Genomic DNA, 18,180 nt, shown 5'->3' on the forward strand with positions numbered 1-18,180 from the left:
AAGGGGGAATAGGGGAACCAAAACAACGTCACATGTTCACCGTCGCGTAGAGTTGACGTCACGCGCGACAAGGAAATGTAGTCCCCGTGAGGGTTTTTCGTCTACCGACATCATGCAGGTAAGCTAAGACATCTTTAAGAAATAGTTATTTTTTATCAGCTTCCTCTAAGCACCCTAACTGATGAGAAAAAGCTGGTTCAAAATTCCAGGCTCAAAGTATAAAAAGTTTTTTAGACACATTTTTAGTTTCTTTTTAACTGAATCAAAAGGGCCAAATGCCTATTAGGTTCAAACTGACAACTTTAATTGTTGTCGGTGTAGGTCTGCATATGCAGTAATGATCTTAAAAGTGATGTGGTGGTATCGATGTTAATTCTGAGTTTTGCATTGTAAAAAAATACTGAACAGAGATGGGTAACAGAATCAGTGAAGTGAGCTTTTAGAGCAGGTTTTCTGATCAAAACAAACCCTTTCTTTGAACTCCTTTATCCCTCTGCCTCTACACCAGGGGTGGAAAGTGGACATGACTATTGTACTCAAGTAAAAGTAGCTACAGCTACTCTGGTTAAATTTTACTTGAGTAAAAGTAGGCTACTGCTCTATAAATCTACTCAAGTCAAAGTAATAATGTTACATTTTAATTTCACTTTAAGCACTGAGTTAGGGCTGAATGAGTTGATAAAATATTAAATTTTTGATTAAACATAGGCTGTTCTTTAGTGTAGGCCAGGCCTGTAGTTTGGTATAATATACCCTGTTACATAAATACGTATGAATGACATATCTATATACTGTGATCACGGTAGTACATTTACTAAAATGTTCAAATTAAAGCCTTATAGCAATCGCCACGAAAACTAGGGATGAACAATTTTGAAAACAATAACTGTGATTATTTTGACTCATACTGCAGATGCACTATGAATTGTTGTATTGAAGGGAATGATCATTATTATGTCATTCTCATTTTATATACAAAAGAATGATGCTCCGGTGTTTGCATGATGTGTAGAGTATGACATCTCTGCTGCAAAACAAAATAGTATGAAAGTGTTTTTGACATACATTTCACATCAAGGAAATGTTGCAACTTCTGCAGCAGTAGGATATATTGTGATTTGATCTTAATGTTGATTTTTTTGCCCAGCCTCAGTACCCACTAAGGAGTTGTAAAAGGAAAACTGGGGAAAAACTTTGAAAATCAGAAAATCTCAGGTAGTTACAAGCATCAGATTAAGTTTATTTAACTCAAGTTACCTCTTTGCAACGTGTTAACTTCAACTGAATGAATGTAATTCAGTTGCTTGTTACTAGTTAAAGCAATTTCTTTTTTTAAACCTTTTTCCCAATTTTCTTTTAAGAGTGTATAAAATCTTTTAGTTCCTCACTGTAATTTTGCCTCTAACATCACAGTATCTGTGAGTTAGGGGAGCTGTCTTCATTCCTCCAGGTTCATGGCAGGCCAGATGGTTAGAGAGGGAGAAATAAATAAATAGAATAGTATTTATGCCTCAGAGCAAAACCTTAACAAACTATAGGGAGGATATATTTGCGTATACATTTTTCTAGATAAACATTTAGAATGTTGCATGTTAAAGTCTTTAAATACCACTTTTACTTTATCACAATAGCTTTGGTATTTTCCTTTTTGAGGTCTATCCAGACTGTCTCTATGGTGACTTAAAAAAACCAAGGTGAATAATGATTTGTCATTTTATTGGTCATATCCGTTTGATATTGATAGAAAAAATCTTGTTTTCCATTCAATTGCGTTAATATAAGAGGAAGAACTCTTCCTGTGTCATCCCTGCTATCAGGACATCACACTGTACAGAGATGTATATTTCTGCCTGCATGTTGTTTGTTTTTCTGTTTTGCCCTCTTTTTGTCTAGAGCCGTTAATCTGAGGGCCCGTGGCTGAGATTCTGTCCTCTGTGGCAACCTTGGTTTCTAGTGACTCAACCTGACAGACGCTCAATTACGCAAACAAGAGGAGAAATGAATCAGTGGTGTGGTGCTGCAGGGGCCACCAGCGTGAGAAAGGGAAGGACGTCACAGCCAATTTTACCTTAAAGACTATTGTCCAGTCCTGGGCCGTTTTATTAATCTATTCTCAGGAGCTTCAGTGAGGTGGATGGGGAGAGAAGAGGAGGGCACTACCTGCATCCTAATGAGCTCGCATTGTGTGTGTACATATAAGAGAGAGGTATATGAGTGGCCGTATCCTTAAGATCTGCTACATAAATGTAATTTTAATCAGCAAAAGACCTCACCCCAGTATTTCCCAGGAGACTTCATGCAACGAGATGCTGACACCTGAAACGCATTCAGCAGGAGCAGCCTTCTATTGGAATTCAGAAAATTGCTGTTTTTCTTTAGTCTTTATGAATTATTCAGCACATAGCGTATGTTCTCACCAAAAACACTGGCATGGTTGTGTGTGGCTGTGTGTGTGCTTACATACAAATATAGTTGTCCATTAACTTGCGTGCTGCCCAGCTTTGTGTTTAGCCTCAGGGAAGCACTGCTGTGGCATCAGCTGATAGATAGTTTTGATTTACTATTAACTTTCACATCTCTCTACAGAGCTGACCTACATTCTGCAGCTACTGTGTGTGTGTGTGTTGGGGGGAGGGGCTCAGTGCACGTGAGCGTATTTGTGAGAAAGAGAGAAAACGCAGATAATTAAGATAAATTAAGACAGAGGCAGATGCTCCACAACCACTGATGCAGTTTTATCAGCTGTTTAGTTATTTATCTGTGGTTTGGTTTATCTTTCTTGCAATTTTTGAAGATTTAAAACTCACCCAGTTTTTTATGGGTGATGTAGTCTGCATTAGTATTTTTCAGCGTTGTATTTCTTGTGTTCTTGTGCCATATTGTGCTGTTTGCCAACAATTAAATCATAAAGTATTTGGGGAAGGCCCTTTCTGTTCCAACATGGCTGTGTCCCAGTGCACAAAGGTTCAGAAGAACTTGACTGGCACACATAGAGCCCAGACCTCTGAAATTAATTTGGAAATATGATATTGAATATTAGCAAAAATCCAATATCCTGCATCCCCATTTTATGCTCTTTATTCATTTTACTAATCAAAAGACTGCATCTAATGGAAGTGATCATTTATACTTTAAGAAATAATAATAATAAAAAAGGTTTCACCAGATTTAGCAAGTCGCTAATTTCCTTCTGTAATCCCTTATATAAAACCGATGTAGCAGAACAACAGCACATCAGTGGTAGTGCACCTGAGAACTAAGAGTACATAAAACACATTAATAAATACAATAAAATCTATAGAAAAGAGTAAACTTCTTGCAGTGGTGAGACTGTTGCTTGCAGGAAAAGTACAGAGTAGAACCTGATAATTTTGGTCTTTTGAGAACTAACTCTCTGCAGGAGCTCCCTCCCTCTAATAGTGTGTGTCCCTTCAGTTTTGGAAACATGCCACCTGGGAACAACACGGTTCCTCAAACCCAGAAAGAGAACACTGACAGAACTCCTTCTCCATGGCTGCTTTTCTTTTTCATGATTTGATTCTTCTTAACACATCGTGGCCACTTCAGGTAAATAGTGAATCAATCACTAGTCCAGCAGCTTGAGACAGAATACCTACAAGCAGCTGTCATTAAGTGACAGTCATTTCCAGTAATTACAGCTTAGGTTTTTAAGCCACTAATGGCTTGTGCAGGTGTTTGCCAGACGTCTAAAGCTGGGGCAAGCTGGTCTAATGGAAAGGCGTGAGGAAATATGGATTTATGAAAGTCTGTGTGACTGATCTGACCCTATACTGGGAGTAGATAAAAACAGCTGTCAGTGACACATATACTTCCATGAAAGAGCATGGATGCCAAAAGGTCCTAACCCTTTGGAGTGTCTTTAAAGCATCAGTTGCCAGATTCTCCTCACTTCCTCAGTGTATAGTGAGTGTGAATCTCAGGCAGATAATTTGCTCTAAACATCTGCTTTCACACTCTACAGGAAGGGTGTGATTTTGCATGTGTTTGCACCTATAAGAGTGTGCATGTGCATAGTGTGATTGCATTGCTTAAACAACTCTGATGGGCTCATGGAGAAAATAAATACCTTCAGCTACCCACTCATGTCCTGCAGGACCATCCTCACACCTTGAAGAAGAGAGCATCTCTCCCTTTCCTCCTCCTCTTCTTAAGAATATGATATCGCGTCTAAATTGTCTGCACAGGCTGCAAGTTTATTTGGCTTCATGAGAGGCACAGCAGGCAATAACTGGGATGAGAGCCAGCTGTAAACAAACACCAATGGACCATTGTGCAGAAACAGTTTGTTCCCCCTTTGCTTTATTTTCGCCTTTTATGGTTTCACACTGTAATAACAATCTGAACCTGTGAGTTAAGCTGTGAAGGATTATGCTGCAGTGTTTGTGGACCGTTTGTCCATATAAATCAACCCCAGAGGGTGCAAGGGAGCCATGTGAGCACTAGTGGGAGCCATTGGATCACGGTTTTCCTCTGTTTTGTGCATGTATTGATCTTAGCAGTGCCTGTGAGGAGGAAAGGGACCGTCATTCAGTCATATCTGGGTCCAAAAGGCATGGAAAATATCTTCTGCACAATGCAATGAGCGGCATTTAGGCCAGTGAGAGTTGATCTGTATCTGAAGCACATGTTAAGCTGCAGTTTGGCTGTCTTGCATTTCTGTGCAGGGTAAAGCTGTTCTTTTATTCTTTGTGTAGTGTGCTCATGCTGGCCGTTTTTTTTTTTTTTTTTTTTTTTTTGTGGAGATAAAAATCTCATCTTATGCTCTCTTACTCTTGTGGAAATTTGCAAATTGCTTAAGAAAGGCTGTTATAGAAGATAAAAGTTGATGGAGTGATAGATAGACAGACAGACAGACAGACAGACAGACAGATAGATAGATAGATAGATAGATAGATAGATAGATAGATAGATAGATAGATAGATACTTGCATGGATTTATAAAGAGGATAAATCAGTGTATAATTCAGGACCACGGACAGCTCTAAAGCTTTGATTCAGCTTTGTCCTGACACCAGAACATCCCTAAACAAGCATGTCTGCTATTATCCTGTCATCATGCAAATGCATGTTGACTACCACAACATCTTTAAAGTTTCCTCAAAGAGAGGGCATCTAATAACAAAAGGGAAATTGTAATATTACCCCAAGTGTTTCATATCCGGTAGTATTCATTAGAGAAGTCACAAACCACGCTGCATCGAGATAAATAACACTTTGAAACAAATTGTCTGTGTGATATTAGAAAAAGCTCACTTTGATGTAGTTTTAATAGCAAGATTATGTAGAAGATACTACAAAGACAGCCTGGGGTGTTTGCTTTAGGCAGATGTGTGAGCACATTTTGCAACATTCTGCTGTATGAGCGGGGACCAAGCAGACCTTTCGATGATGAAAAGTCATTGTTATTCTGGTTCGTGAGCTGAGGGAGCCATGATAGGAAACATCCCTGGCAAATAAACAGAGGTTCATTGGCAACAACAGAGGCTGGAGCAGAGCATAGAATTATGCAATGAAATCTAACAGGCCTCTGTGGTGCAACACGAGCTGAAGAACTCATAAATGTTTGAGCACCTGCTGGGTTAATATGCACTTTTGTCGACATCCTCGGCTCGCATGCTGAAGCACTCATCGTACTAAACATAGAGCCAACATGATCTGAACTATACGTCACCTATACACAAAACACTAAAGAGGCATCAGAGTGAAAATGGAGAAATGTCATTTCGTTTTCAGACACTGAGAAACAGCACCGTCAACATTCCCTGCTGATGTGCTCCCTTGTTTCTGGAGAACATCCTGCCTTTGCAGCCATTTCCTAAACATCTGCACACTGATTTTAAAGTGGATTTTTGTCTGACATCTCATGTTGTCATCAGAACAGCTGCTTCCACTGTTTTCCTCTTTTTCAGGCTGACTCCTGCACCCCCTCTGCTCTCCTCCTGCATACCAGAGAGACACAAAGCAATAACACGAGAACACCAAGCTTGCACTGGATAAGATGACATACACTCAAAATTGGGTTTCTTTAGCATTTGTTGATCTGTGGGATAACTGATGTTTGCTAAGAGCTAAGCTAAAAATATTCAGATGAGTGTTACATGAGATAAATGCCAAAAACATGCACGGATGTTGAGGTTTATCATCCCAGCTCCTTCATCTGCTGCTCGGCTCACCTTGAGATGTGCCGAGGCTGAGCTTGTCCTCAGGGACAGAAAACTCTCTGCTTTGATTGTAAACAAGTCTGTCTGAATTTATTATCATCTGCCACGAGTGTATAATCACAGAGACCAGTCCCCCACGACTGCATTTCCATATTCATGCAAATGCTGCTTTTGCAAGTAAATGGTAATTTCTTTCATTTTGCTTTTCTGAATTTTTGCATTGTCATCATTTGTAATTGGAATAGGCATGGCAAAACACAAGAAGCTGCACCATACTCACCCCCCCCAGCAGCATGTGATCAATTAAAATGAAGAACACGTATTTCTGTTTGCATTTGATAAATTCTGATGCAGTAATATTCCCAATGTGTGAAGCTACTTGAATAAGCAGCAGAAAACACACTTTTCTACATATATTATCTATTTGGGAAACTTTTTTTCTGCATTTTCTCTTAGAAGAGCCTGTCTTTAGCAGCTCCAGTGCTTCACTCAGTAACAGTATGTGAGCAGATCACTGCTAATGACTCTGGAACCACAAACAGTAATGAATGCAGAACGTGTGAGGTGACTTGATAATGTTTCCCATTTGAGAGAATATCTTGATCAACTGTCAGCAGATGTGGTTGCTTTTGAAGCTCTTACTAAGAAGATGAAGCCAAGAATAGATTTATTCAATAATTAGAAAGATTGTATGGATTTTACTCCCCTCAGTATAGGCCAAACAAATATGCAACCATTGCCATTTGTGGGTCCTGTCAGGGCTGTTACTGTTAAGTACTCAGTTATTCATAGGAGTGGCTCTCAGCTGGTTAAGGGTTTAGTGGCCCAAATTTTAGAACATTTTTAACCTCTCAAATGTATTCTAAAAAGTTGGGCACCGGTTAAGCTTAACAGGGGCTGTAATCCCTGAACGTACTAGTTGCAGGATTGAGTTTGGATCTTGGCGTTGCTTGGTGCATGTCCTCCCCTACTCTGTCTTCCCATATTTCTTGTCTCCCTTCAGCTGTGCTGTCCCAGTTAAGGCAAAAAGGCCAAAAAAGAATCTTCAGAAAGCAAAAATGTCGCAGTTTGGACTTGAGATGGAACAAAACATATGACTGAACAAAGAGACCACAGACAACAAACATGTTTTAAAAGATCATCATTAAGCCCTAAGAGGGCATGCATCCATGCGTCCTGTGATAACATGCCATGGGAAAATTTGCTTTTTTATCCTAAGACATTGAGATGAATAGGTCAAAATTGGTTTCAGAGTCTGTACAGACACACTGTCACCAATAAAACACATAGGTGAAACACATAAGGACACATTGATCACATATATGTAAATCTAGGGCTGGGTTAGAAGTAGAAATAATAGATGTAGGATGTAGTAGGATGTTTGTCCGCTTTGACACCATCCATAATCTTCAGCCTTATACCTCTTTTCTTTAATATGATAAATGACTCAGTAGGGATGTTAAAATAGTTGACAAATATACAAATATGGGTAACTTTGGCCAATATGCCAAAAAAAAAGTCTTCTTGGAATGGCTACCACAGCTGTAGTGCAACTCATCTTGGACTACTGATGTGACAACAACAGGAGAATTGGATTAAAACAGCTTTTGATGAAAGTACCGTCATAGATCTTAACAATATTTAGATTTTACATAATAGGCTAGCAAGTCAGCCTAAAAGAACAACAGCTGCATTACCATTAAATCATCAGAACAGTTATATTTGTGAAATACAAATGTACAAATGTATTCTTTTTACCTTTTTTTGTCCTAATGCAGCTGTTCCGAGTGTCCATGATGATCATATGCAGCGACAAGGAGGCGACATCATCAGTTACAACTACAGACCATCTAGAGGTAAGTCTTGGAGGGCAAAAATGACAAATTATTATGATATTCTAGTCTTAATTACCTTCTGTACACTCAGTGAATCTAAGTAAAGTGATAAGTGTCACACATGAGTCTTCATGACGTTAAAGCTGTGTTGTGCTCTTGCTTTTTACCCCCGAAGTTTGCCACGACTGTAGAAGAGATGTTCTTAACAGTGTCCCATTCATCATAATTAAAAATGAAGTTATAAAGTTAAGTTAATTATAGAAAAATGATGTCATTCAAACCCTCATAATTTTTAAAGGGAGGAGCCACGTCAGTGCTGGTGGCTTGTCAAACTTCTGTTTCCCCCCAGATTCATCTGTATTTATTTATTTATATTTATATATTTAAAGAACAGTAATAAAAAGGGGTATTTACAATTTCTATTGTCAAAGAGTTTCAAAGAATCACATTAGTATGAATATTTATATATTCATGGAAGAGGATTAGAGATCTTTGGCACAAGTGAAGGAGTTCAAGTATCCCGGGGTCTTGTTCACTATTAAGGCTAGAATGGACCGTATTGGTCGATCTTCATTCCAACCCTCATTTATGGTCATGAAGTCTAGGTGATGACTGAAAGAATAAGCGAGATTCCTCAGGAGGATGGCTGGGCTCAGCCTTAGATAGGGTGAGGAGCTTGGACATCTGGAGGGAGTTCCAAGTAGAGTGGTGGTTCAGGCATCTGACCAGGATACCTCCCGGTCCCCTGCCTGTGGAGGTCTTCTGGGTACATCCAACTGGAAGGAGACCCTGGGGTATACCAAGGACTTCCTGGAGGATTAATATATCTCATCTAGCCTGGGAACCCTCTGACTCCCCAGGAAGAGCTGGAAAAGGTTGCTGGGGAGAGGGAATGTCTGGATGGACGTGCTTGGCCTGCTGCCACCACGACTAGGCCCTGGATGAGCGGGAGAAGATGGATGGATGGATGGATGGATGGATGGATGGATGGATGGATGGATGGAAGAGGACAGTGAAGGAAAAGGAAAGCTGTGCACTCTGAGAAGAAAGTTGAAATGATGAGAAAAAAAGTCGCAATTTCAATATTGAGAATATAGTAAAACCTTATTAGGCTGTTACAAACAGATCTTAACTGTTTCAACAAAATCCCTTATAGTGATGAACATACTTCAGAATTGGATTTAACAACAAAGACTGTGGTAGGGGACTATGTTACTGGGTCCTCTTCAGCACAATAGACACACAAAGAACTTAGATGGATGCAAGGTCTCTTTTAATTATACTCACACACACATGGTAACAAAACATAACTACTTTCTTTCTTGTCCGAATTGCCCGGCACTCATCATCTTTAAATCGTTCCAGTATATCAGTCCAACTCCAAATCTTCCTTCAGTAAGGAGCACAGCCTCAAGGATCTGCTACATGTGTTTGTGTGAGCTCTCTCCCAGCTCCAGCATGCTACTGCAAAGAGACAAAGACCACCATCAAGCCACAGAAAACACCTGTGTCACTTAGCACTGGCACTGCTCCCCTGAGCCACTCCCACACCTCTCTCCCCTACAGCTGAGCAGAACTACACCCCACTACCACAAAGACATTCTTTCTTTTTTAGCCCATAAACACTGTGTGGTTGTCTGAGACCTGTTGTTTGGTAAAGTTCAAGATGGTTTCGCTTTATTATCAAAACTTTGACTTTTTTTCCTCAAAATTGTATTTCAGCCTATTCTCGAACTTTTTGTCTTTTTTCTAGACATTTTACCTTTTTTTTGACATTTCGAGTTTCCTCACAAACTGCACTTTATTATTTTGTCCCTCACCCCCTGTCCCTAATCCTCTTCTGTATAACTCTCATGCCTTTACTTGAAAAAAAAAATGAAAGTGATAAAATCAGAACCCAGTATTATGTTAAGTGTTATGGATATTTAGTTACATCTATAACACTCAGTAATAGGGTGTTTTCACAACATTAATTTACAGATGAAGTGCATGTGCACATAATCACTGAGATTATTCATAACTTTAGAAAGGTAATTAAAATCATGGAGACATGTTTGAAGGAATGTGATTCACCCCTAATAAATCTACTTTACTTTTCTGTAGATATTTACTGTAATTTCTCATAAGATTACAAAAATGTTAACACATATGATGACAGCTGTGTTTTTATGCATGCTATATTCATATTTAGTCTATACACCAGGGGAACTTTCAGGGCTGTGCATTAGAATTGTACATTGATTGCAAAATCCACTCCTAATAATTTCTAATCAGGGAGGTTAAAATGAATAGGTTTCATTTTGGTATGTGACTTTATAATGAGGCACAGTGTTGACTTCAGTGCGTACAGTAAAGCTTACCCTCCATTTCATGAGGCGGATCACATTAATCACATGATATTCATTTGGTAAGGAAGCAGGGAAGAGCTGTAAGTGAATTAAGGCACATAGCAATACAAAGAGTCTAATTACAAATTTGATTCTGAATTAGCATGGCACGCTATTAGCCACATCAGCTTGAGGAGTGATTCTTCACAGAGCTGAACCACGCTCTGTGCCAAACGAGTATTTAAGCTATCACATTGCATATCAGCTGCCATACTACATTGTTCCTGGGGTTAGCCTGCAAGCAGATCTAGATCCTTGAATCAATTACCCCTCCAGTGCCTACAAACCCAGATCCCATTTCTCTGTGTCACGCTCGATAAAAGCTATTCCCTGTCTTTCTATGCTGTCTGTCTCTGAGCGCCCGAGCTGCTTCTCATTTGTCTCATCTGATCTTTAAAGCGCTGGCGATTTCACTTTTTTTTTTTTTTTTTTTTTTTTGGAGTGACTCAGAGCTCTAGCAGGAAGAAAATGACTCCCCAAAGTGGGAGGGTCATTAATTAAGGCCTGACTTAAACTCATCACATCTTAAGCTTGGGATCTCTTCCCTTTAGTGGAAAAAAAAGAAGTCAACAGTAAACTCCCTAGCACAAAAACTTTGCCACTACATTACTCACTGTCACTTTTGTCAGATATAATTTGATTTTTGACTCTGAACCGACTCGTAATTCCTGCACAGAAAGAGATGATGGTCAGTGCAGTCCCTGTTATGAAAAACTGGAGGGAGTACTGACAGAGATGTTTGGATACACCATGTAGTTATGTCAACAGTAGCAGTTGGCCACTGAAAAAAACAAAAACTACTAACGTAGGGTTTTTTTTATGTAGTACTGTTCTTTGGAAACATGTCCTTAACTATCAGACATTTCTGTATTGTGCTCCTACAGTACACAGTCTCAGATCATTTGTTCAGGGCAACAGTTAAAAGTTTATGGTGGGAGCAAGACAGTCGTTTTATGACTGGGACTAACTTTTACTTAGGAGACTTTCTGACACAAACAGGGAACAGGGAGGGGGGTCTTCTGTGGTTGTTCAGTGAGTTGACTGATTCACCAATTTATTAAGTACTAGCTTCTCTCACCATTTAGTGCTATTTTGAAAGAATTACTTGGTGTGGGTTTGGTAATCCTGACCAGAAAAATGCAGATGTGAAGTTGTCATGTAAGGTCGTTTTCACACCTGATAGTCCGGGGGACTCGGTCCATTTTGGAACAGAAATCCAACATTGTTGCTCTTTTGTTTGAATTGGTTCGTATTCACACTGCTCTTGGCCAAACGGACCAAACCATCTGAACACCTACAACCTCTGCCCGCTAGGGGCGCTGTCGTCGCAAACAAATGGCGACGAAGAAGAAAAGAAGGCGTAGAAGAAGACGAAACCAGAAATCCATCTCCTTCCGCCGGTCTTTTCTTCCACATAAACAATGAAAAAACACAGAATTTACGCAGTCTTAGGGTTTCTGTTTTGCATTGCGGCATAATGAGCAGCTGGCAAAGTGGTGAGCTGTCCAGCATGTCTTTCTTTACATGAAACGAATAAATCAGCACCAATGACAACATGTTGCTATGGCTACACAGGCACCAAGCGAGGTACCGATATGTATTTGAGTGTATTAAATCACAAATAACTCTCTACACCATTACACTTTATGCCACTTCCAGCCTTTGGGTCACAAGTTGGTTTGCTTTCACACCTCAAACGAACCGTACCAGGGTTCATTTGGAAGCGGACTTAGACCCCCTGTTTTCAAGCGAACTTCATTCATCTACAATTTATGATGACATACAGTAGTGTTGGTGGAAAAATCTCATCTTCTTATGGTTATGGCTTTCCAGTGATCATTGAAACAAAATAATTTAGACTGATCACTGTGCAGCATGTTGTGTTGTACTTCTTTGGTCCATAGGTTTTGCCATTTGTAGTAAATGGCGCACTCTCTCCCTACCTTTTAAGTTCAGTGTGTGCTTTGCCTCTCCCACCAAAACAGCTCTCACTTTAATTTAAGTTAGGAGCAGAAAGAGACACAGTTTGACTCTCTGACAACCACATTGTTGTACACAAAAAAATGACGCAGTGAGCAACTTTGGAACCTAAATCGTAGCCTCTTACTTTTTAATCCCTCTTGGAGGTTGATATTTTGCCATTTCTGTGGCGCTACCCATGCCTTCGTAGCCCTCATGAAAGCTTCACTTGTGAGACTGGAACTTAGTTGACTTAGTTAAATCCACACAAGTAAATCCAATCCTATTATTATTTTTTGAATCAATTTTTTGAACTTTTCCACTGCTTGCAGCTCTGATAAGCACCATTTTGTATATGGTATATTTTCTTCACTGTCACGTCATAGTTTGTCAAACTGAAAACTGTCAGCTAAAACAAAGAAACACAGGGACTTTTTTGTAAATATGTGAATATTTTGAGGACTTTGTGTCACAGAATGATTATAGTTTCACTTTCTTTGATCCCCAAGAGTTATGAGACCAAGTTTGTGAAAAAAAGTCTCAGTCATTATTGTCTACTGTGCGTCACACATACAAATCTTTGATTTCCATTTAGTTTTATCCTTTGTCTTTATAGTCCTGTAACTTTTTAAAAGTTCAAGTCACATTACTGCAGCACATATATTCTTTAAGCCCAGGCTGTCTTGAAAAGACGGATGTTCAGAGCTTGACAGTGCACCACAGGGTTAAAGTTTTATAAGCTTCTTTAAAAGCTTAGTTAGAATAGCTAAGGGCTCAGAGGGTCAAAAACCAGAGAGATTAAGATGATAGCAAATCTGATGGTTTACAAAAACAGTGCAATGTCCTCAGTAATGTTGGACCTCTCCTGTTTTAGGAGTCAGACCTGGAATAATGCAAAAGAACTTCTGCAGATATCAAACATCCATGAAGACATGCACACAGGGACATCCATAACTCATGCTTATCTAGACATCCTTAACACCTTGTAGGCAATGTGCATGCATTTATGGATATCTGATGTCTGAAAGAACTTGCAGAATTTGTTACATGGTTGTGTTTGCCTTGAGCATCATTCCCATGTATCTGTAACAGCAGCAGCATCACCTGCAGCCAACGCGCAGGTGACACAGACTAAATCTGTGGTGATATAGGACAGGAATTTGATTTTTGTTTTCATCAAACAGAGAAGAAGTGGCAGCATGATATGCTTCATGTCACATGACTAACATCACACATCCTGTGAAATGACTGACAGTGCCATCACAGTTGTAAAAGAAATATAATTCATTTCTACTTCAATGTGTCTCAATCCCACTGCTCAACCAGCAAGCTCCCTTTTGCACGTCTTGAATTTGTATTGCGTCACCAACTCAATATGTCAGCTCCCATCACAGGGGTATTTGTGATTAATGTCACAGATGGAGACAGCAACATGTCACTATAGCATATGCCCTTTAAGTACAGATCTAGGCTAACACAAGCTGCACAGAGAGCAATGTCTTTTTTAAATATGCTAATGTCAGAAGTTTCAAACAAAATGATCAATAGCTGTAACTTCCAGAGTTATTGTAGGCAATACACACACATGCACACATCTTTCTACAGACTTCTGCCTCTCTGTACAGCAGCCATGTTTTCCTTGATGATAGTGCAGCATCTCCTTTGCTGACAACAAAGTCCTACGTAGTCCCCGGTGAAACAGATGGAAATGTGCTTCAAGCCCTCGTTGACAACAAAATAAGAATGCCAGACAAAATTAGATTGTTAACAAAAGGAAACAGTTGCACATGGGAATAATGTTGTGATGGAATGTATTTAAAAAAATAAAACAGGCACACGGAAGAAAAAAATACTCAGAGAGGTCCACAGAGAGCAGCGAGGTAAGTGGTTCATTGGTTTAAAGTGAATTCAAGACAAAAGAGAAAGGAAAATTAAATTGGATGCATTAGTAATAATTGAAGCTGGCCTGCATATTACATCAGTTTTTAAATGAATATCACATTTTCTTAAGTATTTCACTGGTGATGGAGCAAATAAAACAGCTCTTTTTACTTGCTGCTGTGAATTGACATGGTATTAAGGGTTCTGCCTGCGTCGTCTTCTGTCTATATGGACAGTACTTGACACTGATCAGCTGAAATCAGCTGCAGCTTTCCTTGAAGGTCACCCTCATCACATTTAGTCAGCATTGTTCCTTTTTTCTCCATGAATATGTAAGTTGTCTTTTTTGGCTCCATTTGAGATGAGATCACTGTGATGCTGTGGAGGATTGACTCATGGACTGTTAAATACCCCCACATCTCATTGACATGAGTGACAGCCGCTGCCCTTCTCAGGTGGGAGAGTGAGAGAAATATTAGGACAGCTGAGCGAGCATTTGTGAGAGTGTGTGTGAAATATAAGTGAGGCGATAAAGATGTCACGCCACAGCTTGAGAGGGGTAATTATCAGGAGTAAATCCTTATCCTTCTTAATTCAGATTTGGGAAATTGCCAGAGAGGGTAAGAGAATTTTGCTGACTTTTAATGCGGGGAAAAAATACAGGGTGCAGATTTTTTTTTTCCCTGCACAGAACAGATAAACAATGGCTGCTTTTTTCTCAGACCCACACATGGAGCATTCCTAAATTATTAATGCAGGTGTGGATTACCTCTGCAGAGAGGGAGAGTTTAGAGGTACACAGGTAAAAAGTGATCTGTTTCACTCTATCTGCCCCCATTTCCAATTCCCACTTTCATCTCCATCAGACCCCCTCAGCCATATCATCCCCTCCAGCTCCCCAGGAGAACCTTTGAACCTGCCCCCTGCAGGAAAACACGCACACACAAACACTGGTAGCTAATAACAGTCTGGGTGCTGAAAGGTTTCCCTCCTTCCTTTCCTCACAGAGGAGGTATTCAGCCCCCCCCCCCAATGTCTGTCTGGTCAGTCCGAGCCTCAGCGTGAGTCAGTAAAGTCTGTTCATCTCCGTTTGAAAGGCCAGGTATTGTTTCACCAGCCAGGATCCTCTTACAATGCACAACAAAGAGAGGCCACCATACCCTCCTCACACACACAAAGACAAACACGCTCACACGTGCATGGCAACAGACAGAGCTAGGTCCTGAGAGCACCAGCCACATTTTTCCCAGGCGTCTGCCAAAGAAGCTTCAAGGGGAATCAAGTCCTTTTTAGATTTTCAGAGGAGCAGATGCAGTGCCTCTCTTTATGGTGAAGGAGTTTTCTGCTTTTTTATGACAGAATTGTTCTGTGCCTGTGTACTTCTGAAGTGAATTTGTTGGACTCAGCAGTGTTTGTCCTCTCTTGCTGCTGTCTGGGGTTCATCTCCTCAGGTAGGACAGAGCTAAAGATAAATGAATGACTGTTCTTTTATTGCTGTGTTTCCTGATAACTCGTAAAATAAATGATTATTGTCAATAATGATTTTATATATGCCTTAATGAAAAAGTCAAGCATTTTTTCAGCTGTGTTATAAATAAGAGATACATCACTCATAGTAATGGTGTGTTTAATTAATGGACAAAACTGAAATTGTCAGGATGAACTGCATGTATGATAATTTAAATAGCTGGACTTTATCCTGTTGACTCCTTTGTAAAATCTTGAGGTGAAGTTGGGGCAAGCAGAAGTGTTAATGCAGCAGGTATTGTTAAGGAAAATTCACTGCAAGCAAAATGAAGATGTGATGACTTTTATATCGCACAACCTGCTTCATCATGATCAAAAAGCAAATTTCCTGCTCACTGGGACTTGATACCATGATTTGTTTTATGCAGCAGTGATTTTAAGATGAATACTGTCGCTTACAGTATAAGTGATGAACTCTGTTGCTTTTCCTGCCATCTTGAATCCCCCTCTCCCATCCAAAAGGAAACACTTAAAGGGGTATTTTGGTATTTTTTAAGTCAGGTTTCATAAGGTACTTGGCAATAGTAGTGACATCATGCATGTGTTGCCTCTTTAAGGAGAGCATGCTGAGGGCACCGGCAAGGGTGCTAAGCTATACAGCGCCATAGATGGGTACAGTTGCTTTGCATAATGTAAAACATTTAAGGTTGAAGGGCCAAAAAAAAAACAATGTTTGCTCAAATGTGTGGGACTTCCATAAATTTTGGGGTGTTTCACATCCCTCCCAGAAAGCCTCCGTATACAGAGCTATGTCACAGTGCAACTTTCGGCTATGTTGCCTTAGCGTATTGTCATATCCTGCTGGGCCTCCCACAGAAGCTGCAGGGCCCCCAATTAAAGGGCCCTCCTAGGATGTGGGTCAACCATGTTAATGCTAGCCCCCTGGCGAACATTCACCCAGGTTGGGCTCTAAAGTAGAACAAAGGTTAAATTTATTGTTGAGGTTATTTGCACATTCTTTTCTTCTCCTTTATTTTCCAACGTTTAAAGGACCTGGCTTGGCTGAATGGAGTCCAGTATTATTGGCTAGACTATGATGTTAATGTTTATAAAATAATAAGAGGTGGCAGGTGATCGCTGCTTCAATTTTTGATGGACAATGTTTTTGCTAACCTTCACCCCATTTTGAAGGGCACCAGAAATCTTTCGCCTTCATGCTCTTTAATGGGCAGTCACTGAACTTGTTAAAGCAGCTGAAACATCTGTGGATCTGTATAGCCTTGCTGGTTCACCCAGCACGCTCCCCCTAACCCCCAAGACCCTGAATGTACAGTACATATATGGACATTACATTTTTGCTTTAACAATAAATCTCTGATCTTACAATATTTGGGATAACTGTTCAGATTATCCACTGAAGTTTAAGCAACTTGCTTGCATGTTGGGATAATTTGCTATGGATGCTTATGAATTTTTAATAGAAATTGTAGGCGTTTTGTTTTGGATATTTTGAGGAATTTGTTAGGATTCCCGAGTATTTTCAAGGAAATTTTGGGTATATGTGTATTTTGGAGACAGCAAAAGAAAAGTCCTTCCATGATGAGTAACGTCATACTTATTTAAAGTTTACTTTTGACCAGTTCTGTGCTGCACGTGCAACAGGTGTGTGATGTATATAGATCCTCTCTTGCGGGTATTTTTTCAATTTGCGATGTCGTTGATGCCATAAAAAAATGCTCTGACATTGCTTGCACCTTTTGCTTCTGTAGTCTTCTTTGACCTGTTGTAAACAACAAACTGCAAAAGACTTTCATCAAGTGGCCAATGACCAACTTAACCCCTTTGGTTGTTGTTGTAAAGTCTTTATTTTTTTGCAAGTTTATCCATTTTTTAACACACATTTGTGTGCCAAATAAACTAAACCATCCATTCATGGGACTTATTTCTGTGGGATTTGGCTTTTGCTGTGGTGAGGTACTGCAGGTACAGCTGATATATTTAAGGGGGCTGATCTGGAACAGTAAAGTGTGGTTTTATGATTACAGAGAAATAACATCAATACATGGAGCATCCCCACCTGGGACAAACCAGTGTCATTTGAAAATACGGGACATCCTGGCTTATATGGAACAGTTGGCAACCTTATTTTAAATTGACCTATCTCACTCACTTCTTATGCTAGCAAATGATCTATATAACAGTGACTTTTAGTCCTTTAGGTATCATTGATCTGTACAGGAGGATTTCCTGCTCTTAAAGAAAGCTCTGACATCCAATTTAATATAAATAAGTAGGCTCACAGCTTTTGTTAAGGTCCATAAAACAGCCTGTTTTGATCCCAAAGGGCCAGGTGGAGCTTACAGATTAGCTCTTTATCAGTCCCTATAAACAGACAACAGAATAGCATACAAATTTAGTCTCTTCCCTTCAACTTGAAGTCTCAGGTTTCATGTCAGATGTTGAACAATA

General features: G+C 39.8%; 1 protein-coding gene across 8 annotated transcripts in view; it reads left to right on the forward strand.

Annotated features, from left to right (window-relative positions):
- Positions 1 to 7,959: 7,959 nt before the first annotated feature.
- shank3a (SH3 and multiple ankyrin repeat domains 3a) overlaps positions 7,960 to 18,180 on the forward strand; it is a 315,840-nt gene continuing 305,619 nt past the window's right edge. For 7 of the 8 annotated variants that reach the window (XR_005992309.1, XR_005992308.1, XM_041794579.1 and 4 more), the window contains exon 1: positions 7,960 to 8,038. The gene's annotated coding sequence lies outside the window, so the exon portion shown is untranslated. The remainder of the gene's footprint in view (positions 8,039 to 18,180) is intronic. The other variant, XM_041794581.1, reaches the window with a different exon arrangement.

The sequence above is a fragment of the Cheilinus undulatus genome, linkage group 9 (assembly GCF_018320785.1).
Source record: "Cheilinus undulatus linkage group 9, ASM1832078v1, whole genome shotgun sequence".
Classification (NCBI taxonomy): domain Eukaryota; kingdom Metazoa; phylum Chordata; class Actinopteri; order Labriformes; family Labridae; genus Cheilinus; species Cheilinus undulatus.